This window comes from Pogonomyrmex barbatus, unplaced genomic scaffold (genome assembly GCF_055798465.1).
Source record: "Pogonomyrmex barbatus isolate J1 unplaced genomic scaffold, ASM5579846v1 scaffold1, whole genome shotgun sequence".
Taxonomy (NCBI): domain Eukaryota; kingdom Metazoa; phylum Arthropoda; class Insecta; order Hymenoptera; family Formicidae; genus Pogonomyrmex; species Pogonomyrmex barbatus.
The window spans coordinates 9,627,230-9,653,275 of record NW_028297098.1 but is presented as its reverse complement, the minus strand read 5'-3'; the positions used below and the strand labels follow the sequence as shown (position 1 = coordinate 9,653,275).

At 38.8% G+C, this 26,046-nt stretch overlaps 1 pseudogene; it reads left to right on the top strand.

Annotated features, from left to right (window-relative positions):
- The first annotated feature begins 5 nt into the window (after positions 1-5).
- Positions 6-3,835, top strand: LOC148938062 (uncharacterized; annotated as a pseudogene).
- The last annotated feature ends 22,211 nt before the right edge of the window (positions 3,836-26,046 follow it).

The following is a 26,046-nucleotide window of genomic DNA, read 5'->3' as shown; positions in this document are numbered from 1 at the left end:
AAAACATGAATAATCGTGAAACAGTTGATAATACATACTGAGAATATTGTATAAAATATTAATAAAGGATATGTTTGTTTAAATAATGAAAGACATATTAAAGAAAAAAAAATCAAAGAAATCAAAATATAGAAACTGAAACATGTAAAATGGATGAATTACAGCTTTTCGAAGCAATTTATGAGCTGGTATTTACATTTAACATATTATTATTTTGCCTTATATTGATTAAATATTTGAAAAATAAATATTTATTTTTATCTTGTAAACTTTGATTACAAAATCTTTACTTATAAGATTTTTATATATAAAGATTTAAAATAATTGTAAATTATAATTATTTATATTATAATTATTAACTCGATTTATAGGATATAGAAAAGTTTTTAAAAAAAACTGGCCTTGTAATTTTAAATCATAAAAAGTATGGTCGATTAAATACAAAAATACGTAGAAAATTAGCAGATGTTATTATAACACATTTATCAATTGCTATTTTTAAGAAACCATATCCGTAAGTAATACAATGCATAAAATAAATAAAATAAATAAAATATGTATACATATATGAGTATGAAAAATATAAAATATTTAAATAATAATTAAGATTGATAAATAAAATTTAAATTATTTGAATAATATAAATAAACTAAAATAATATAATAATATAATGTAAAATAATATAAATTGATAAAAAATATTTTTGTTTATATTATTATTATTATTTAGGCTCGAATTAAAAATATACATTAAAAAGTTTGCTATAAAAGTATCTATGTATTTTAAAGAAAAAATGGAAATTTATTATGTGCCACCATTGCATGAAGGGAAATATCAAAAAATAAATAAAGGGATATTTGTTGATCGATATCGCAATAATCACAGAGACTGTATGATCTCTGGATTAATAAAAAATGTAAGGTCCCAAAAAAATAACAATACAACAACTTTATCTATAATTAATGCTGTATATGAAATGAATACTGAATGTAAGTTAAATATTTTTTTTGCATTGATTAGTGTGATGATTATGTATTTAAAAACTACATATATATATGTATATATATATATATATATATATATATATTATATATATATGTAGTATATATATATAATATATATATATATATAGTATATACATAGTACCGGTATATGCATAAGTTTTTTCCAGTTTTTTAGTAAAAAAAGACACGTAATTTTCAAGGGAAATTAATTTTTTTTTTATTCAAAATATTGGCCATCGGCTTCTACACATTTCGCCCATCTTTCAGATAATTTATGAATACCATGCCAGAAAAACTGCTTGTCTTTTGCGGCAAACCATTCGTCGAGCCATTTTCCAACTTCCTCGAAATTGCTGAAGTGCTGCTCTGCGAGCGCGTGCCCCATTGCGAAGAGATGATAGTCAGATGGCGCCAGGTCTGGGGAGTACGGCGGGTGCGGAAGGATGTCCCATCCAAGCGATTTCAAGGTGTCTTTCACTGGTTTTACTGTGTGAGACGGTGCATTGTTGTGTAACAAAATCTTTGTCATGTCTTCTGGCCCATTCCGGTCGTCTTTCGATTAATGCGTGGTTTAAATTAATCATTTGTTGGCGATAGTGTTGTGTATTAACGGTTTCGCCGGGCTTCAAGAGTTCATAATACACAATACCGCTCTGGTCCCACCAGACACAGAGCATGGTTTTCTTGCCGAAGCGAGGCTTTTGGCCTTGGTGATGGATCGGCTTCGTCAGGTGAAAGCCACGATTTTTTCCGCTTCGGGTTTTCAAAATAAATCCATTTTTCGTCATTCGTCACAATTCGATACAAAAATGATTTCCTTTTGTGGCGTTGAAGCAGCATTTCACAAGTGACTTTGCGATTTTCCATTTGACGTTCATTCAAATCGTGTGGGACCCATTTACTGAGTTTATTGATCTTTCCCATTGCTCGTAAACGTCTGCTGATTGTTTCTTGTGATACATATAATGCTTCTGCTAATTGCCGTTGAGTTTGAGTTGGGTTATCATCCAATAACTCCTGCAATTGCTCGTCTTCGCATTTTTGTGGTCTACCAGAGCGCTCACTGTCTTTCACATTGAAATCACCACTTTTAAATTGTCGAAACTATGTCTCACATGTTCTAATCGATGGAGCGTGTTCACCATATGTTTCTACCAGCAAACGATGACTTTCAACAGCCTTTTTCTTTTGATTAAATAAAAAAAGTAATGCGTGCCGCAAATGTTCTTTTTCAGGCACAAAACTCGACATGATCACTGAACGATAAAACAAAGACGCTAGTTTTTGGCGGACTCAACTTGTGTGTGTTTGTAGTTTTAAATGTCAGACGAACAAAATGATGTATGTGTCAAATTAATACGCTGCGTACTTTTCGCTGGCGACATCTCTTAGTTAAACCGGAAAAAACTTATGCATACACCTGGTATATACATAGTATATATAATATTTGTGTGCATATATACATATATACATATACATATTTATACACACACACATATATATATATATATATATATATATATATATTTATATAAACATATTTATATAAAATATATATATATATATATATATATATATACATATTTATATAAAACATACATATATATATATATAAATGTATGTATGTATGTATGTATGTATGTATGTATGTATGTATGCATGTGTATATGTATGTATATACATTTATAGGTTCAAAATTGTGCGAACTTCATCTGCAATGGTTAAAACATAATAGAGAACCATGATCTGATGTTGTTAAACATTGGAAGACAAGTCAATTTGTCAGAATAAGGATATGGCTAAATGGGATGATATTCAACTATTTTTTTTTAAATAGCCCATTTTGAAGCACCACAGAATTACACATTAGTGAATATTTTAATAATAATATTGCTATATTAAAAAGTTAGTAGAAGACATATATGTGACCATTTTCAATAATTTTTACAGATTGAATCTGATTATGTTGCACAATTCGGAAACATGTTCTTTATATACAATGAATGGCCAGTTTTCACGAAAAATTTATACTCTTATACAGACTAAAATTAAAGATAGAATATATCGAGAGCAACTTGATCAAATAAATGAAAATATATCAGAAAGTAATAAGAAAATGTTAAATTTTCTATTATTATCTACTTAAAATTTATTACTTTACTGTGCTATTATATATTTTGTAATCTCCATTTTTAGAGGAAAGAAATATTAGACTTTTAAAATTATTGTCAACATTATGTATCCCAACAATAAAAATTTCTAAAGGTACAAGAAACATCACATCTACAATAATTGAATCATTAAATTCTTTCATTTTATCAGTAATATTATTTCTTAAATAAGTAATATATTTCTTTATGTTTCATATAAAACAATTTTATGTTAAAAATATAATTACTGTAGTTGAACTGAAAATAATGTTCACTTCTTTTTATTCTTTAGAGTCCTGCTAATCTCGAACATAATATTGAACGTCAGAGGGATAGAATAGCTGCATTAAAGTTGACTGTACAACTATTTATTATTATCGTTGGACATAACGTTAGTTTGGTCAATATATACTACATTTGCATTGATAATACATTATACAAAGTTGAGAGTGTTTTCAAAGCTACTGAGTGAGAGATATACTACAAGTGCTTTTTCGTATTACATGCCTGTTATCCTAAAAAATCTCAAGTATGTTTTCGCATACAAAAATGTTTGTATAAAATAAAAACTGATTATAGCGATGGTTATAGCGATGTTATAAATAACATAGTTGCATCCATCGAAAAGGAATTTTATAATATGTAAAGATTACAATTATCTTGAATTTATGATAATATTATACTGTTATAAATAACAGATACTATTGTTACTATTTGTGTTTTTCATTTTTGTTTAAAAAATATTTCTAAATGACTAACGACATAATTACATTTTTGCTTTAAATATATATCATACCCGATATTATTCTTAAAATATTTTAAAATCATTTATCATTTATCTCTCATTTATCTATTTAACAAATATGTATATTTATCAAGTGTGCAGAATAAATTTGGATTCCATAAAAAAACTAATAAAACATTTAAGACTGCAACATACTTTTAGTATTTTTGATAAATATACTTACAAGCAATCGTTATGCATTCGAGAATTTCAATGTGTGCGTCAATTTGAAAAACATTTATTACGTGATCATCCTTCTAACGGATGCAACTATGAAAAAAAAATACATATACCTCTTCAAATGCAATAACAGTACAATCAGCTTATGTGCTAAATATTGATTTAGAAGATAAAAATAATACTATTAAAACAGATGAAGAATTATCAAATATCTTCGATTCTTATAATTTTAAGTTTGACTATATACAAGAAGCTGCTGCTTCTTCGTTATCATATTTATATTATAGTAATTCTATGACGCGACAACATGTACAGATAGTTGTAGATGTCACTTCAAATTTAGTAGAAAATATTATAAGCATGATAGAAAATAAAGTAAATCAAAGTGAATACTTTACAAGTTCCAGCAATCATAAAACAAGAACATGCGTCTTTTTTTAATCAATGTAAAAATCCTTTTTAGGCCTAGATACAGAATATAAAAGAATTCAATACTTTTCACAAAAAGGATGTTATATAGAACCTATTATTTATATAATTGGACAAATTATGGAAAGTAGAAGGATTAACAATATTTTTAATTCCAAGAAATGTCACAGGGCAATTTATTTCTGTGATGTTTCCCAAATAAGAAGGGAGGGTGGGCGTCATGGCCCGACCACGAACCAGTCGTGAAAACTCGTAATTATTTTGCGAAAAAATACCACCTCAGCCAGGAATCGAACCTGGATCTCCTGCTTACCGGGCAGGCATCTTATCCTTTCGACTACCGAGGCATGTGATGATATTTATCGCAATAACGTGTTTAGAACAATAAGTCAACAATACAATGATATACACACATATACATATATTACAATATACATATATATATGTATATTCTCTCGAAAGTTCTTAAGGCAATATTTGAAATACCAAATATTTTAAAAGATATATTACATTACATGGAATAGGTGATGAATGATTCGCATTGTGTAAGTAATATAATTCAGAGTTGTGGAAACATTTAAGTCACAACTTTCATAGCAAATTTGTTTTACCATTAATAATTTATTATGATGAGTTTGAGACAAATAATCCATTAGATGGTCACGCAGATGTTCATAAAGTAGGAGTGTATTTTTCATTGCCATGCATGCCGCCAGACGCTCAAAACTTGAAAATATTTTCTTAACGTTATTTCTTAATGTTATGTTTCTGAATAAAAATAGAGAAGTTTACGGAAATGAAGCTACATTTCTTTAATTAATGAATTATAGATCTTAGAAAAGTCAGGATTAGTTACTAAAGAAGGTATACATATTTATATAAAATGTGCTCTTGTAATAGGAGATAATTTAGGTGTACATGAAATTTGTGAATTTGTATAAAGTTTTGTTGCGAATTATCCTTGTAGATTTTGTAAAACTTCTCTTAATGAAATAAGATATCAAACAACTAAAGATGAATAATTGTTATGTACAATTAGTAAATATACTAATGATTTGCAAAAAAAAAGATGTCTCTATAACTGGTTTAACTGAAATATGTGTTTGGAATCAATTAGATTCTTTTCACATTTTACAAAATATGAGTTGTGATGTAATGCATTATGTATTTGAAGGTGTTTGTCAATATGATATGAGTAAATTAATACTACAGTTTATAATCAATTTTACAATCAAACCTGTTTAAATTAGAGAATCTTAATGATAGAATAGGTACGTATGATTTTGGTTCTGAAGAAGAGAACCGCCCACCATTTGAAAATAGAACCACCATTAAAAATAGAAAGATTAAAGAGGTTTAATCTAAGTTTTTCTGCGAATAGAAACGATAACGTTTGTTCATTTTGATCTTATCATTGGGCATAAAATTCCTAAAAACAATGATTTTTGGGATGTATAGTGTCGCTTAAACAAGATTGTAACTATATTATTTTATGTAACTATATTATTACACCATTTTTTACTTCACATTGCCTAGATTATTTAAATGCACTAGTTACTGAGCATCATCAACTTTATTTATATTTATTTAAAGATACATTTAAAACGTCTCTATCTCAGGTAAGATATGTTTCGCGGGATAGCGTCGGTCGGATATGGTCAGGATTATTGAAGAGAAATAAAATATCGAGAGCCTTCGATTTTATACACCAAGATCTATATTTAGCGTTCAACTTCATGTATTTACAGTTTTACTGACTGAGTTTTGGTATGTACAATATTTACAAGGATTTGTCCCGGAATTTCGCTTTCGGTTCCGTGAAAAGCGGCGCGGATTCCGGGAATCGTACAATAGATTTGGTTTGCGGTCGGTTTCGTGAATTCAGCGCGTTCACGGTAGGCGAGGCGCGGGCGCGACGGTGCGAGGAGTCTTCGGCGCGTTTGTTATGACGGATCTGCTGTTCGTGCGTTTCGTCGTGCGTAGTCCGTTTGAGGATTTTGTGCTGTGGTTTTTGGAATGCAGGAAGCTCCCTGCTTCTTGACCATCAGCGGCGGAAGGTGCGCACAAGGGCTTGCTTTTAGAGCCCAGATTGAAAAGTAAAAGCCCCTCAATCTGTGATAAAGCTTGTGCGCTGCGGATGAAAGGAGCAATCGGCCAGAAACTCCTAGCGCGATAAGAAGCACCCTAGATCGCTTTGTGTTGGACAGGACTGGAAGTGTCGAGAGCAGTACTGGACGTCTTACTGTCTGCCGGTGATAGGTAGCGATCATCCATCGGAGTCGCTTAATATACCCGAGTCAGCCGTCGGTCGGGAGTCGGGTACTGGTCGGCCGAACTCGGGTCGGGGTAATTCCGGGGGATGCTCTCGTCGGAATATTCGCGATAATTCGCCGAACGCACTCGATTATTCCGCGAAGATGTTCGGTGGCGCGGTCGGCAGCGAGGCCGGCGGCGGTGGCCTAACCGGTGCGTGTTTATTCACGCTCTGCGCACGTGAAGCCATGTGATCTCCGTTTTGCTTCGTCTGATGTTCGACGTGATTTTACGACAGTGGGATCGCGGAAGGATGGCCATGTCGATGCTCCGACGGTTGATCGGTCGGGGACTCTTAATATTATTTTAAACAATTAGGGGAGTGAGTCGGGTGTCGTTTCATCACCCCTTCCTTTATGTGCCCGAATTTTGAGGCATATTCAATATATTCTGCGCCACGTGCGTAGGCGATCCTCGTCGAACCGCACAACGTATTTCTCGTTACTGCGGCGGGCTCGATATTTACGTCCGATGTACGCTGCAAAGTACGATACCGAGAATTTGAGGCCTGGCGCTAGCTCGACTTCCACAGGTGGTGGTCTGGCTGGTCCGAAGAAAACTCCTAGACCCTAGTCGTCGATCGCTGTACATCCGATGTTGACACAGGAGTGTTGTTGTTACAGTCCGGAACGGTTGTTGTCTTGCGGATCCTGGTGGTTGGTTCTCGTGGGGCGGCCACGTTTCCTGGCCGATGGCGGTAGTGGTGGTCATCAACGCTAGAGCTTTCCTAGGCTGCTGGACGTCGGACCGTTGAATGAGCGTTCCGACACGGGGCACTATTCGTGGGGGGTGGCTGATTCCGTGGAGTCTCGTTGTGCCTGTTGCTGCTGGTTCCGCTGGTCCCGCCGGGTGGTGTGCAAGCTTTGGAGGAGCGATTGCTTTTTCGGGGCCTTCCCCGCTTTCGGCTTGTCCAGTAGGTGCTTTCAGGCCGCTGCTCTTCGGCATCAGGAGTCGATCCCAGAGTTCGTCGAGTCCCGGTCTCGCGGGATCGTATCCTGGCGGATCAGCGCACTCCAGTAGGCGATCGATGTCCTCTAAGATATCGTCCATGATCGTTATCGATTTCTCGACTAACTTCCGCCGTTTTAGTCGGTTGTCTCGTCGTCTAGATCCTCTCTCTCCTGTGCTGATTCCCCCGTCGCGCCGGCGCGTCATCGTGATCGAGATCTTCGTTGTTCTCCGGGGCTAGTTCGTCAACGCTCGGCTCGGTCGAGGGCTCGCGTTTCGCGTGAGATTTTAGGTCCTGCAAGTGCGTATGGCGGTACCACTTCCCCCGTGGACCTCAGAGATCGAAAATTACCGGGGAAATAGTTCTGTGTATCTCCAGGGGACCGATAAATTTCGGCGCTAATTTCGCATTAAACGCAGTACTTTTGTTGGAGAGGGAGTGGTTCCGCTTCCATACCCACTCTCCTACTTTCGGTCGCCAGGTCCGGCGGCGCAAATCGAAATATTTTGCCTGCTTTTGAAATGCTCGCTTCAGATTAATTCGCACAAGCATATGCGTCTTGCAAGCGGCGGTATACGATGCTAAGCTTGTCGGGTGCGGAGGAGCGGCGGGTGGTGATGGTACGGGGAGGCTGGATTTCGCGGCCGTATATCAGGAATGCGGGCGTGTAACCCGTCGTTTCCTGGACTGCCGAATTATATGCGAAGCGCAGCTCGTTCAAATGCTCGTCCCAGTGTTTATGCTCGCGGCCCACATATTGCGAGATCATTGTTTTGATCGTACAATTCGTCGAGTTACAATGCGGCGCATAGGGGGGTGTGAACCGCTGTCTAATGCCGAGAGCTCGTAAAAGACGCGTGACGGAATGGAACTGTGTCCCGTTGTCGGAGAGGATTTCGTCGGGACACCCGTGTCGGTAAAAGATATTTTCGGCTAGGCTTTGCGCGATCACTTCGCCGGTTTTCGCAGAGGGCACATTTTCACCCATTTTGAAAACCGATCCTGCATGTTTAACAGCCACGTATATCCGCGATTCGAGCGTGGCAGTGGTCCAACCAAGTCTATGGTAACCTGCTGCCATGGTTGATTTACCGTGGTGGCGTGCATCATTCCCGGAGGTTTACTCTGTTTTACCTTGTAGGCTTGACAGCTCTCGCAATTCCGAACAAAGCGCGCGATGTCGCGAAACATTCCGGGCCAGTAGAATTCTCGGGCGGCCCGTGGTTTTCGCGATTCCGAGATATCCGGCGGTAGGTTCTTCATGCACGTGCCTCATCACCCCGGTGCGTTCCTGAGAGGGGACGCATTGCTTCCATTGTTCCTGGGGCGGAGTCTCGTGGAAATTTAAGTCGTGAAGTACGTGATGGAACAGTCGTTTTTGCCGAATACAATAAGCTGGTAGTTCGTGGGGATTGACGCGAATTTTTTTCCATATCCGATCGTACCAGGAGCACCGTGCCTGTTTGATCGCGGCGACGGTTGTTTGCCGAGAAAGTGCATCCGCCACGCGGTTAAGGGTTCCCTTTCGATAACGGATATTAAATTGGTACTGCTGCAATTCAAACGTCCAACGTCTCAGTCTCCCTGTCAGTGATTCTAAGCCTTGTAGTCACTTCAGCGATTGATGGTCCGTTACCGTGAATTGATATCCTTCGAGATATCCCCTCATTTTATTAATTCCCCAAATGACCGCGAGACACTCCAATTCCGTGGTGCTATAATTCTGCTCCGCGGCATTTAACATGCGATTGGCGTAGGCAATTACACGCTCTCCTTCCGTAAAAAATTGCGTGAGTACTGCGCCCAACCCGGTCGTGCTGGCATCGGTTTGCAGGTAAAATTGTCGAGAAAAATCCGGGCAAGCTAATATTGGCGCGGGAGTTAGTCGGTTTTTCAATGTTTCAAAGGCTTGTCTCTTTCCCCCCAGGTTCAGCGAGCGTTCTTCTTTGTTAGTGCGATGAGCGGGGTGGCGACTGTCGCGAAATCTTGTATAAATCGACGATACCATGAGGCAACTCCCACGAACTGTCGGACTGTTTGACGGTCGTCGGGGATGGCCAGTCTAGGATGGCCTTTGTTTTTTCAGATTCTGTTTGAATTCCTTTCGGCCCACGATGTGGCCGAGATATTTTAATTCGTCCACGCAGAATCATTTTTCCGAGTTAATCCGATCCGTAGACGGGCAGTGCGTAGTCGTTGGAAAACCTCGGCGAGGTGTTCGAGATGTTCGGGAAACGTACGACTCGCCATGATAATATCATCTAGATAAGCGAATGCGTAAGGTTCTAACTCTGGGCCGATCACGTCCAACAGTCGCTAGAACGAGGCCGATGCTGCATGCAGTCCGTGGCATTACTTTAAATTGCATTAATCCCCGATACGGTACGGTAAATGCCGTCAGCGGTCGGCTAGCGGGAGTCAGTGGTACCTGCCAGTAGCCGTTCTGTAAATCTAAATGTTGACAAAAATTGTGCGTAATTTATCCAGAGTGATCTGTGGAAGTGGATACGCGTCTCGTTCGGTGACCTCATTTAGACGTCGGAAGTCTATGCAGAACCGTGGTTTGCCATCACGTTTTCGGACAATTACTACCAGCGAACTCCACGCGCTTTCAGATGGCTCAATTACCCCTTTGCGAAGCATGATGTCCACTTCGTCGATCACGCGCTGCGTCGCCGGATTACGCGGCCGGTATCTTTGCTTGATTGGAAGCGTGCCTTTTTTCAGGCGGATATGGTGCCGCAGAAGTTCGATCGGACTCGAACCTCCTTGAATTTCCGCATTTCATTTTTTAAAAAGTAATGGAGCTTGATGCTCTCGGTTTCGCCGTGTTGTCTAGCGGCGGAGACGCGGGCCGGCGTGATGTCCTTCCCCTTGTCGAATTGCGGTGGCACAAGTTTTATATTCAATTTTCCCCACAGATCTACCCCGATGAGCATTTCGCTCTCTAACTCGGGTAAGATGTGGAAGCGGTGCTCGTTTGCCCTTCGATTCACGGGAAGCTTAACGATGCCTGATATCTCCACGGGTGAACCGTCCGCGAGTTTGGCCTGGCTCGCAGTGTCGTCGGGTACGAAGCGGAGTTCCTGCATGCGGCGTGCAGTATCCCGATTGATGAACGAAATTTCGGATCCGGTATCTATCAGCGCGATTGCCGATTGATTGCAGATCTTGATTTAGAGGTGCGGTCGTGGCGTGAACGTTACTTGCGGGGCTGGGATTCGTTCGCGTTTGTCCCGGCCCCGGCGGCTTTTCCCACCGGTGGGTGACATTCTCGGGTGAATACTCCGTCCCGTCCGTATTGTGAGCAGAATTTACGCGGGGGGCACTGACAATTAAAGCTCGTATGTTCGCGTTGTTTGCACCGCCAGCAGTGTTCGACTCGGTTATATACGACGGCGACGATTTTCGTGAGTGCAGGGGAGTCGTGTTTCACGGCTGTCGTTGCCGTTTTCCGTTGCCGTAAGATATCTTCAAAATCCGCCGCCAGGTCTTGGAGCATCTCGAGATCGGTAGCGCCTTGTCGGCGGATATACATCTTGTATTCGGGATGCATTTTCGTAGATTTGCTCCACCTGTGCGGCTGTTGAAAACCCTCCGGCGCGACGCATCATGGTTTCTACTTCACTGGCGTACTTATGAAATTTCTCATCTGGTTTTTGTGTACGACCGGCGATATCTTTTAATAATTGATTGCGGTAACGACGTGGACAATATTGTGTTCGAAAGGTATCGCAAAATTGTTCCCACGTACTCCACTTGTGTCGCCGATTTCGGTACCACGAGAGCGATTCCCCTCTCAGCTCTGGTAAACCGAGTATGAGATGCTAACCGTCGTATCCGTACGCGAGACTTAATTCTTCGACCAGTTCTAGAAAAGCCCACGGTCCTTGCCATCGAAGTGGCAGTCCCACTTTTTAATTTGATTAATGGTTTTCGCGATGGCTTGCCCTGAATCGTTCTCGATCATTTTAAATACGGTCGTGGCGGCTGATACGTCGAAAGATTTAGTCGCGCTGGCCGCGTTTTCCGCTTTTCCCGTAATCGTTGGCGCAAAATTTTTGTCCCCTCGGTTTCGACGTGACAGCGTGTAAGTTCGATCTCCAGCTCTTTTTTTTTAAGACGGTACACCCAGTCAGTCGTTGGCATTTTTTTTCCGATATTTTATTTCTCTGTTACGGTCCCTGTTCGGGCGCCATAAAACATCTCTATCTCGGGTAAGATGTGTTTCGCGGGATAGCGTCGGTCGGATATGATCAGGATTATTGAAGAGAAATAAAATATCGAGAGCCTTTTCGATTTTATACACCAGAGATCTATATTTAGCGTTAACTTCATGTATTTACAGTTTTACTGACTGAATTTTGGTATGTACAATATTTACAAGGATTTGTCCCGGAATTTCGCTTTCGGTTCCGTGAAAAGTGGCGCGGGTTCCGGGAATCGTACAATAGATTTGGCTCGCGGTCGGTTCCGTGAATTCGGCGCGTTCACGGTAGGCGCGGCGCGGGCGCGACGGTGCGAGGGGTCTCCGGCGCACTTGTTATGACGGATCAGCTATTCGTGCGTTTCATCGTGCGTACTGTCCGTTTGAGGATTTTGTGCTGTGGTCTTTGGAATGCAGGAAGTTCCTTACTTCTTGACCGTCAGCGGCGGAAGGTGCGCACAAAAGCTTGCTTTTACAGCCCAGATTGAGAAGTCCCTCAATCTATGATAAAGCTTGTACGCTGTGGATGAAAGGAATATGAAAGGAGTACAATATACACATATACATGTATTCTTTCGAAAGAAAGAATACATGTATATGTGTATATTGTAATATATATATATATATATATATATATATATATATATATATATATGTGTGTATCATTGTATTGTTGACGTGTTATTCTAAACACGTTATTTGCGATAAATATCATCACATGCCTCGGTAGTCGAAAGGATAAGATGCCTGCGCGGTAAGCAGGAGATCCAGGTTCGATTCCTGGCTGAGATGGTATTTTTTCACAAAATAATTACGAGTTTTCACGATGGTTCGTGGTCGGGCCCCGCCGTGACGCACACCCTCCCTTCTTATTTGGCCAGAAGCTCCTGATGCGATAGGAAGCACTCTAGATCGCTTTGTGTTGAACAGGACTGGAAGTGTCGAGAGCAGTACTGGACGTCTTACTGTCTCGCCGGTGATAGGTAGCGATCATCCACCGGAGTTGCTTAATATACCCGAGTTGGCCGTCGGTCGGAAGTAATCGGGTACTGGTCGGCCGAACTCGGGTCGGGGTAGTTCCGGGGGATGCTCTCGCCGGGATATTCGCGATAATTCGCCGAACGCGCTCGATTATTCCGCGAAAATGTTCGGTGGCACGGTCGGCAGCAGGACCGGTGGCGGTGGCCTAACCGGTGCGTGTTTATTCATGCTCTGCGCACGTGAAGCCGTGTGATCTCCGTTTTGCTTCGTCTGATGTTCGACGTGATTTTACGACGGTGGGATCGCGGAAGGATCGCCGTGTTGATGCCCCGATGGTTGACGGGTTGGGAACTTTTAATATTATTTTAAACAATGAGGGAAGTGAGTCGGGTGTCGTTACACATTGAAACCGAAACACGATTTTCTCCTTCATTATACACGCGTTATGAAATCTTCAGATCTATTAATAAATATTTGGTGTATGCGATATGAAGCAAAACACAGACAATCAAAGATTGCTGTTCATATTTCTTCTTCCACGAAATTTGCCATTAATTTTGGCAATTAAACATCAGTTAAAATTTTGCTACAAACTTTTTCAAAACATTGATATAAAAAGACGTATATCGTTCCGAAAGGAATTTTCAATGCAACAAATATCAAAACTTCCTAATTATCATAATTTTAAAGTATTTTTTCAAGCGTAACATTTCATGCTATAACATGGATAAATATAAAGGGCATTCTTTATAAGCCAGGTTTTATTTTAAATATTTTTTGTGAAGAAATATTTCCACTTTTTGAAAAAATTGAGTTGATATTTGTTGATAAAGATAAAAATATATTTTTTATTGTGCAATGTATGGACACTATTCGATTTTCACATCATGTACAAAGCTATGAAGTAAAATATTCAAATGGATATAAAATATTCAACTGGAAATGTATATCATACAACAGTTTATACAATATTTTACTTTATTACATAGTATTATATCAATTTCCAACATTTTATATGTAATTTTAAAAGAATAAAATATGTTTACGTAATAAAATATTACGAGGATAGTCTGAAAAGTTTTGAGCCTTAACATGAAGATGACGTTACTCGTCAAAACCATTCTAGTACTACAATAGTATATGCTTTGAAAGACTTTTGTGAAAATTTCAGCCATTTTGGATGCTCAGTTGTTGTTTGACAGTCGTTTGTGTCAGTCGATATCAGTGTTTTTGTAAAAATGGAAAACATTGAATATCATGCCGTGATTAAATTCTTACATTTGAAAGGCAATACGCTTGCGCAAATTAAAATCGAATTGGACGCTATTTATGGGGACTCTGCCCCATCATTTGCCATCGTAAAAAGATGGACAGCTGAATTTAAACGTGGTCGTACCAGCTGATGATGAGCGTTCAGGACGGCCAAAAACTGCGACCACCGCTGATAACATCGAAAATGTTCACCAAATGGTACTGGACGACCGTCGAATCAAGGTTAGAGAGATAGCAGAGGCTATGGGTATATCGAAAGAACGCGTTTGTCATATATTGACTGAAGAATTAGATATGCGCAAGCTATCCGCGCGTTGGGTGTCGCGCTTGCTCATTTTGGACCAAAAACGAATTCGAATGAACATTTCTAAGGCCCTGTTGGAGCGGTTCAAGCGAAATGAGTCAGATTTTTTGCGTCGATTCATAACTGTAGATGAAACTTGGATCCACCACTACACTCCAGAGACAAAAGAACAGTCAAAACAGTGGACTGCAAAGGGTGAACCTGCTCCAAAAAAGGTGAAGATGGTTCCATCAGCTGGGAAGGTAATAGCGACTGTTTTTTGGAATAGTCACGGAATTGTGTGTATCGACTATCTTGAAAAAGGTAAACAATAACGGAAACGTATTACGCATTATTACTTGATAAGCTGAAGGCAGAAATTGCAAAAAAACGGCCGCATTTGAAGAAGAAGAAAGTGTTGTTCCATCAAGACAACGCACTTGCTCACACTTCGGCGGTCGCCATGGCCAAAATTCACGAACTGCACTTCGAATTAATTGACCACTCACTGTATTCACCAGATCTGGCCCTCAGCGACTTTTTCCTGTTTCCTAAGCTTAAAGTTTCGCTTGGAGGACAGAGATTTTCATCGAACAAGGAGGTCATCGCATACGTAAACGCCTATTTTGCGGAGCAAGACGCCAACTACTATTATTTATTTGGAGGGGTTAAAAAGGTTAGAGTATCAATGGGAAAAGTGTATCGACTTAAAAGGAGATTATGTTGAAAAATAAAACTATATTTGACCGAAAAAATACTTGTTTCTATGTTAGGCTCAAAACTTTTCAGACTACCCTCATATATTAATAATTGCATATTACATAAAATCTAATTTGCTAATCTTTTTATTATATTTTAACAGACATCTTTATTCTCTATTTTTATAACATTTAATATACACATATGCTATTATAATAAAAAATACCAGCTGGGATCCATATAACATATAATAATTAATATGCACAAATATTATAATATTCTTTATATATATAATTATGAGAACAAAAGAATTTAAATTTTACAGAAAATAGATCATTTAAAATAAGAAAATATTCTCTTTATTTTAACCAAACTTTTTTGGATATATAATATTCTTATATGATTGTTTTGTTCCGATAACAAAATGCTCTATTTTAAACTACAAAAAATCTTTGACTATCATACCAAACAGTTTTGTGTCATTAAATGATGAGTTTATTTAATAAATTCAACAAATTAATATCAGAATGGTAACTAATAGTTTAATTGATCACATACCAACAAATAGTTTTATCATCAGTAACAAAATTTTTGTTATTCATATCAAACATTTTTCTTAGTGTAGACGGTGTTCCGGAAAGACGAGAACAGATCGCGGCATGAGTGTATGTGACTTTCTTCGTTTATGTGTTACTGTGCAGTTCATAGTTTGTTTCTGATACAGATTAAAGACAAAAGCACACAATTTTGCTGTCCATCGTGCGTGTTTTGTAGTGACCAACGTATACGATACATATAAAATTGTGTTGTGAATTGTGAGTCGTATCGTAATGGATGAAGTAACAATAGATTTATTGAAGTCGTGGGATTTCAATAATCTTGTTGTAGCCAGGCCTACAACCAATAACAAAAGTAGTCCGCATGGCAACAAAATTAGGTTGCACGAACCTCGAAAAGTCTTTCGAAATATTACACAAATGTGTGATCGCCGAAATTGCGACCAGTCTTTCGAAAGACCACAGAAATGCATCGCGAGAACATTGCGAAAAAGCTGATCAGCAAATTCCTAAATTTGATGATCAAATCGAGCGTGATATTGATTGATCAATATCACGCAACCGATCGACGCAAACGATCAGAATGCTGACCAGGCATCGATCAGACTATATAACCGGCTACACAAGGCGGAATAGTCAGAGTCGGGAATCAATCAAACATTACGTGTCGTTCGGAATCGTTATTATAATTATCGCGCAAGATATTACACGAGCACAGCGAAGTTCACGCGAGCCGTACTATCAACGTCTCAAGTGACATACTCGGTCGACGGCCGCCAGAGTAACGCGATACGCGCCCGCCGACGTTTAACCGTGAGTGAAAGAAATAATATAAGCAATAATTAAAACCAAGAAATTGTGCAGTTGTTAAATAAATCAAGTATCATAAAGAAAGTGTGTTAGTGATTTCAAGATTCCCTTCCATTCGCTTGATCCTGCTCGGAGTCCCAACTCCTTAGGCTTAACGGACCCGACTATCTCTAAAAATTAACGTTGTAGCCCATCCGGGGTACAACAATCTCATCGATCATTTTAAAGATACATTTTTTTGTTATTACTGTATTATATTTCTTAAGACCAGTTTCACAAACGCCGGTTAATTTAATCAGCCGATTATTGCATTGGAATTGATCAATTTTATTTGTACGTTCTGCTTAACGAGACAGATGCGATTGGTCAATTGAATAACCGATTAAGCCAATTAAGTTAACCGATGTTTGTTAAACTAGTCCTTAATAATATATATAATATACGAGTTCTTAGAAAATAGAAAATTGCACGCAATGCATTTATATTTTCGATAATATAGATAATATGTGTTAAATATCTTCAATTGTGTATATATACTGTTACGTCCGGGGGACTTCACTTCTTCTCTTTCGGAAAAAGATAACGGCTGCTAATCCAAACGCCTCGAACAATCTAGAAAGACTCTAAATAAATACACAAAAATTCCTCTCGAGACACGTCTCACTATCAAAAAATAATTCTTGCGATAGACAACTTTGTCGGCACCGAAAAATTTATAACATACCAATAAAAATAAAAAATATTAACAACATCAAATTCTTAACGGATAAGAAACGCGTCGGATCGTTCGAGGGTGACACTCCCCAAATTGGTGGGGAAACTAAGGAAAACGCCAATCAAGAAGAAACGATTAGCGGCCGTTGGCAGGCATACCAATGAATGATTGAGGGTGTGAAATGGCGGGTGAAATTTTCACTAACTAATTCCATCATTCGCTAGGAAATCCAGAAACATAAAAACAATCACAATTCACAGAACACCGCTCCCCTCCTTCTTCTATACTCGCAATTTTTCTAAACTATCATTCGACAAGCCAACGCAGAAATCCATCACGTCCTCAGATATTTCCGCCCTTGCGGAACCCTTTAACCGCGACTTGGAACGGATCTCTCTCTTCTCTCTTCTCATCGCTCCACCGCTCTCTTCTATCGCCTTGACGGACGGGACTATCCGAGGTTGTCGCAAATTTTTTTTTTCTCAGTTAGAATCTGTGCGCGATACTTTCATTTTCGTGTGATTCGATCCATGATCCAGCCTAGGCACCACACCTCTCGTCCATCACCCGTCAGCGCCCGCCACAACAAAAGTAAGTCCATTTTTATCACTCTTTCCCGCGGTAGACTGGCTGTTTGGTTCGCGACATCTATTCTTATCTTGACATAATTGTTTCCTTAAAACACTTCAACATTCCAAATTAGCAAGCCACCGATTAATTCAGTGAAGCTGCCTTCCCCAATTTCTCCACATTCCGACTTAGCAAGCCGCCGATTGATTCGGTGAAGCTGCCTCCTCCGATTCCTCCAACATTCCAACCTGGCAAGTCGCCGATTGATTCGGTGAAGTTGCCTTATCACGATTCCTCAATTCTTTTACCACTCTCACCTCACTCTCTCTCTCTCTCTCTCTCTCTCTCTCTCTCTCTCTCTCTCACCTAACTCTTATATTTACATAGTGAACCAAACGAAAGCCATCCCGAACAAACAAACAAAACGGGCATTGTGATATCAGAGAGAAGCTCAACAAATGAATTCGTCGCGAAACCGGACACGCCGAGGAACTCGCGGAGCGGTTAATTGAAATAGAATCAAGACTCTCTAACATCTCTTTACAACAATACGCTACCGTCCTCTGCTCCGCGACAGATTTCGAGAAACAATGCACTCCAGAGAACTTTGACGTGGAGAAGTTCTACGAGAAGTTCTCGTCCGCCAATTTCCCCGCTCTCCCACCCATCCACCACTGGGAACTTTTTACATTAAAAGAAAGTTTAAACCTGACAGTTTTGGAATCAAATCTCAAAACACCAAGTTCACAATATTATCCCCATGTACATTTCCCGTGACCCTCTTCCCTATCTTGTTCCTGTGAAAGCTTTCCGTAACGCTCACCCTAATCCTCCGCCACACCTGATCCCGACATGCTCGTAATAATCAACTTTTTGCCCCAATTAGAACAATTGGGAATATAGATATCGGATTTTTCTATTATTTGAAGTCCTATGTATGAAAATTTTGTAAGCAGAACTTCCATATTCAAATGTACACTAATATTTGCGTCACTTCGTAGGATCGTAGAATTAATATATTGTATTTCCTTTTTTTTTTATTAAATCATAGTTAACTCGAATTCCGTCTCTATTTATTTACTAAAAAAAACTTGATCCCGAACCGTTCACGGCTCCCTAAAGATCGCACGAGATCCATCCTTGATTAAAGAGATTTGGAGATTTTCTCTGATCTAAAACGGACCACCGATAGCGCTGGGGCAGATAAGGGTTATAACGTCAACGAAGCCGACCCGGTTCCTCTTCTCTTAGGGCGCATTCGATTCGCGGATCGATCCCACGACGTCGATCTGTGAGAGCAACAACAGTTCTGTGCGTCCACCCGAGTTCTTCTTCTCCTGACTGAAGGTATTACCTTCCTTCTAGAACCTCGGACGTAACATACCATGCATATACTTACAGAAAATTGCATCGATAAAGAGATTATGAGCGCTTTAATGCCAGAATTAACAAAAGAATTAATTCCACAAATTGGATTACGAATAAAATTAACTAAAAAGTGAGAAGAGCATTTCAATAAAATTGAAGACTGTAATATCTGTAATATCTGTACACAATTCTGTAACATCTGTACACAATTCTGTAAATATAAATTATTTCTTAATTAATTATTAAGTAGTATGTATACATTACTGCAGAGAAAGAGAGAAAGCGAGAGCGAGAGAGCGAGAGAGAGAGAGAGAGAGAGAGAGAGAGAGAGAGAGAGAGAGAGAGATTGATTGATTGATTGATTGATTGAACTTTATTAGCTTTCTCAGCTATTTCATATACATATACATAATTATTATACACTATTTACCACATATACTTTCAACATTCTCTTAAACGATTCAATTTTTACGCACTGCTTTATCTCGGTTGGCAAAGAATTGTATATTTTTATTCCTTCGTAAAACAGACTCTTTTGCGCACTTCTAGTTTTACGAAATGTTAATACAATGTTTCCGGCCTGTCTCGTTTGTCTATCACATTCACTTCCCACTATTTCTAATCTATTACTTAACGCTATCGGTGCCATGTTATTTAAAATTTTAAAAATAAATACCCCCACATTATAATATAATCGCTGCCTTACGGACATAATCTGCAGTGCCTGCATCATGTCCTCAACTTTGGTATATCTATTGCATTGCAAAATAACTCTCATGGCACGGTTTTGAGCTACTTGAAGTTTGCTCAATTGCGTTTCTCCCATTCCAATTAATAGCGTAGTACAGTACTCAAAGTGAGATGCTATGATTGACTTATATACAATACATCTAGTGTACGCTGATACGAAGTTACCTATTCTATTTAAAAAACTAGTCTTTTTTCCTATTTTCTTTAGCATATAATCACAGTGATCTTTAAATTGGAGCTTATCATCAATAATTATGCCAAGATATTTTATTTTTTCGACACGTTCCAACTTAATTCCGCCCGAGCATCTCACTATAATATTATTTTTTTGCTCCTTTCTTACACTTCTGATTATCATGTATTTCGTTTTATTTGTATTCATTTTCAACTTATTTACACTCATCCACTCTTCTACTATGCTAAGTATCATGTTCATTTTCATCTCTAATTCCGCACTACTTTCCCCACCTACATATACTAAAGTATCATCTGCAAATATTTTTATATTGCATTCTTCTGGACAAAATTTTACTAAATCGTTTATATAAATTATAAACAGTAAAGGCCCTAGTACCGATCCTTGCGGAACTCCATATTCCGTTTTGATACACTTTGACCATTGATTATTAAATCTAACTTGTTGTGTTCTATTGCTTAGATATGATTTAAATCACTCCAATACCATCCCTCTCATTCCATATTGATCTAATTTTCCCAGTAATCTTTTTCTATCTATCGTTTCAAATGCTCGTTTTAAGTCCAAGAATATTATAACGACACCCGACTCACCCCCCCTCAATTACTAACAATTTAATATTATGTGAACAATTGTTAACAGTATTAAGCGTCCCCGACCGATCAACCGTCGGGGCGCCGACACGGCGATCCGTCCGCGATCCCACCGTCGAGAAAAGCCCGTCGAACAGCGGACGCGGCAAAACCGATGATCACGCGGCTTCACGTGCGCACCGCGTGAGACAATAGACACACGGTGAGGCCACCACCGCCGGCCCCGCTACCGACCGCGCCACCGAACATCCTCGCGGAATTCCCGAGCGCGTTCGGCGAATTATCGCGGGGATTCCGACGAGACATCCCCCGGAAACTACCCCGACCCGAGTCCGGCCGACCCGTTCCCGACGAAACCCGACCGATGGCCGGCTCGGGTATATTAAGCGAGTCCGGGAGATAAACGAGACCGATTCCCAGCGAGACAGTTACCAGTCCGGCACTGCTCTCGATATTCCGAATCCTCTCCAGAAAAAGCGATCTAGGGTGCTACTTATCGTGCCAGGAGCTTCTGGCCGATCGCTCCTCTAAATATCCACCAGCGCACAAGTACTCACAGGTTGAGGAGCTTCTCAATCTGGGCTCCACAAAAAAAGCCCTTGTGCACATATTCCTTTGACGAGCGAGAAGCAGGGAGCTTCCTGCATTCAAGCCGTCATGAGCCTTACACACAGCTGATCCGTCATATCAACACTCGCAGCTGATCCGTCAAAACAAGCCGGCCGAAATCCCCGCGCACCGTCGCGCCCGCGCCGCGCCTCGCGAAGAACGCGGCGAAATTCGGAGAACCGACCGCGAGCAAAAACGATTGTATATAATACGTGGAAACCGCGCGTCTTTTCGCCGTACCAACGGCGAAATACCTGTAAATACTGTAAATATAAAAACAGCCAGTCGGCATTGTAAATATAAACCTAGAAATATCAAAAGACACGATATTTTATTTCTCGTACCGAATCCTGACAAAACCGATCGACGCTATCCTGCAAAATCGAGCGACGCGGAGATAGAGACGTTTTAATATTACTCTTATCATTTTTCCCTCACTAATTATCAACTTCCAATCATCACACAGTCAATGACACTTTGTATCGCTGTTTCACACGAATGATATTTTCTAAATCCCGACTAATGTTCTGTTATAATATCATTACTATGCAAGTACTTTTCAATTTGTTCCTTTACAACTAATTCTAAAACATTCTCATAAACTGATAATATATTAATTGGTCTATATTCACAGGCTGTCTTTGGTTTTTCTATCTTAGGAATCGGTATTATTGTAGATGTTTTCCATCCCTCCGGACATATACCATATACATATACGGACCATTAAGTTAATGACTCATTTATTACTCTTAATAGTTCATCTTTTATCACTTGAAAATTTATTTTTAATATATCGCTAGATATCCCCTCATCTGTTCCCTTCTTCTGTGGCAACGCCATAACAATTTTTTCTAATTTCTGTACATTTATGCATTCGAAATTTTCAATTATGTCCCTGCTTTCTATAACAAAGATAGTTTTTGTACTTTTACTGTTATTTTTTCTTATAGATTCTATTATTTCCTTAATATTCTGTATATAAAATATATTAAATTTATTCGCTAAAGTACATTCACCTACATTCTCTAATATTTCGAAATCTATATTATTAATTTCTCTTGAACCCATAGTCTCTCCTCTTATGACTTCTTTTAAGGTTTTCCACATTAGAACAGGATCATTTTTATTATCATCTATCATTTTTTCATAGTATTCTTTTTTTTTATTTCTAATTAATTTAACTATCGTGTTTCTTTCAATTTTGAATTGTAGCCAATCTTGTTCATTGCACGTATATATCGCTCTCACATATATTTCATCTCTTTTATTTGTAGCTAATCTTATATCATCCGAATACCATTTTTTCCCTTCCCATAACTTTGGAATTTTAAACTTTTTTTTGGTGCTATGATATCTAATGCCGCTATCATATTCTGAACTTCTCTATTTTTTCATTTACCTCTAAATTACCTCTTTGTTCCAATCTTTTCCCTATTTCGTATAAAAATTCATTTATTTGAAATTTGCTGAAATCCCTACTAATAAATTCTCTACCTTATTATTACTTATATTAATTTCAACGCTTATTCATGAATAATCTGTTACTTTTGGCTTATCGTATACTTTACAGTTTATCTTGGTATTTGCGAAAACTAAGTCTATCAAGGTTGGACTATTTTTTGTAATCCTCGTCGGCTTATCTACATATTGCTTCATGCCCAAGCATGACATTTCATTTATTAATTTTTTCGTGTAAAACATATCATTAAATCTATATTAAAGTCACCTAGCATAATACATTGACCTTTCGTTACTAGAAGATCCACTATATCCTCTAGAAATTTTATAAAATCGCCATCTGAAGCACTCGGTGAATGGTACACAACTATAATCACGCCTTTGTATATATTATCTCTCATCTCAATCGCAACGCACCAGCAGTTAGATTCTATCTTCTTCTTCGCTATTATGATATTTGATATTTGATATCCTTTCTTATATAAATCACAACGCCTCCTGTGTTTCTGTTTTCCCCATCGCATCTAACTAAATCATATCCCGGCACATTTAATTCATTATCTTCGATTTCCGGGACTAGTCTGGTCTGCGATAACGCCATGATTGCCAGATTCATCCCCTTTATGTAATCTTGAATTTCGTCTTTGTGCGCCATAAGACTTTGCGTATTCGTGTATACAATTGACTCCTTCCGTGATTGCTATTTAGTAGACTCCCAGCCAGTTCTCTTTTTCTCTTCCTCCAGCGCTCTGATGAAAGTCAGACATTTTCTACTCAAAGCATCGTGTTCGTCATTTATCTTTAAATTGTATGTTTTATTTTTGTGCATACAATTTACATATTTAATCTTTTTTGCCTTACACTCGCCTGCTCTGTGATTCCCAGCACATTTATGACATGTTTCTTGCCGCGTACAATTTTTGGCAATATGGTAGTAACCCTAGCATTTAAAACATCTCTTAACACTGTAATGATTGAACACACGACACTTCCTCCATCCGATATTTATTTTCTCTCTACTTAGCATTAGCTCATGAGTCATTTCATCTACTTCTAGTATTAAGGAATCATCTCTAGTATTAAAGAGAATTCGCAATTCTCTTCACAATTTTTATGCCAAATTCTCCATCTTCTCTGCCGTTGATTGTATTCTGCTTCTTGATCATATCAATTAAGATTTCATCTTTCAGGTGTATTTCTTTTTCTTCAACATTTACAACTTTTATTTTCGGTCTTATTTTTTTCGGTTCTGTGATCTTGAAGTCTTCACCTAGCTTCTCGCGTATCTTTCAGTTTTTCCATTTCTCCCTCGCTCTCATATCCCAGAATGACCGAACCTTTACTTCCTTTCCTCTTTGTTATTCCTACCTCCATCTTCTTTATATCTACCTTTTCTTTTACTAATTTCTTGGTAGTTTCACTCTCCTGTTCCTTTAACGGTTGGACAATTAAGATGCTTTCTTTCTTCTTATTTTTTACTGCCGCACTATAACTTCCTAATCCATATCCTGATATTCCAGTGGTTTTCTCCTGCATATTCCTCTTCACTTTTTCAAGTTCACGTCTAAAAGTTTCCAACTCTTCCCGAATGATTTTTGCAATCATCGTCTTAATTTCATTCTTACATGCTACTTCATCTTTTATCTCCCTTACTGTTCTAATCAACCAATCAATTTTCACCTCCATTCCAGTTTGTTTGCTCGCATCTGATGTAATCACTGCTGTTCCCGTCGATCCTGTTGATCCCAATCTGTCTCTACTGCCATCCGCTGCAGGCGTTTTCTTCATTTCTATCTTTTCACTGTCGCCAATGATTTCTTTAAATGGTCCTTCGCATTTTACTAATTCATCCTGCTTATTGTATACTTTATGCTTGAAAGCGCATCCCGGATGAAAGAAGAATTTCACACAGGCCGTACACTGCAGCACAATGTTTTTTATTTCCTTCTTACACGCACAGCAACGATAAGAGAGAGAGAGAGAGAGAGGGGGGGACATACACAGTATGTATGTTACAATTAACGTAATATCTCTCAAAAGAGATCTGCAGATAAAGCATGTTACATTGAATCAAAAAATTCTGTATTATTTTGTAAATTACGCGGAATAAATAATGAATAATTAATCAGTCGAAATCTATGAATAAGCATCCATCTGCACATTTTAATGACAAATTGTAGCGAAAACAAATGCAAGCGCATCGTGAAAAGTACAGCGCAACATTACTCGCTGCTCGAAGTTGTTTGACATGTGACGAATTGTTTAAAGATCTTTATTCGACATTCGTAATACTAATATTCTAAACAACTCGCTGCATGCCCAATAATCGCGAACAATGAATAACGTTGAATTGTGTCTTCTTGTCATTTGTTTGCATTTACCGTGATTTATCATTGAATCGCGCGAATACTCATTCATTCAGCGATGATTATTAATTATTTTCATTTTAATTATTCCGAAAATCATAAAATGGTACAGGATTTTTAAACTTAGTTTATTCTGCTATTCTAAACACGAGAGTTGTTAACTGAATTATGAGACATTCTGTATATATATATATGAATAGTATAATTATATATTTAGTATATAATTTAGTATACATGTGTTATGTCAAGACCGCGGGGACCCCTCCGATAATCTCAGCGGCAAATTATTGAAAACGCTCTCGAGGAATTTCAGCAAATTACGCGGCTGACCTTCCGATTAACCAGACGTCGAGTAATTATTTGACCGTGAGCGGATCAGTGAAACGGAGAAATTGGTTAGCCGGCGCGATAAAATGCCGTTGGGAGCGAGATTCGTCTCGTCAAGGTAATATCGTTCGCAGATGTTTTCTATGGTGTTACCTAATTCCCTGAGTACTTCCAGAGATACGATAAAAACCTCGGTGCATTCAGGGCAAAGCTCGATGTCGCGGACTATTACGAGACTGGTACGGCAGTTATCATAATGATCCCGGGCGGAAGTGTACCCAAACTGGAACGCGTGGGCCAGTTCCAGACGTAAGCGTCCCTTCTGGTATTTCTTCCTTGCATCGAAAGCACAGATATTCGGCACTGTTAGGGAACGATTCGGCGATAGCGTCGATATCCAAATGTGGTAAGGCAATGCACTGTACTCATACGATATTTGTATACGGCGCCTGGGTGAGTGCGTGAGTCTCTTGGCT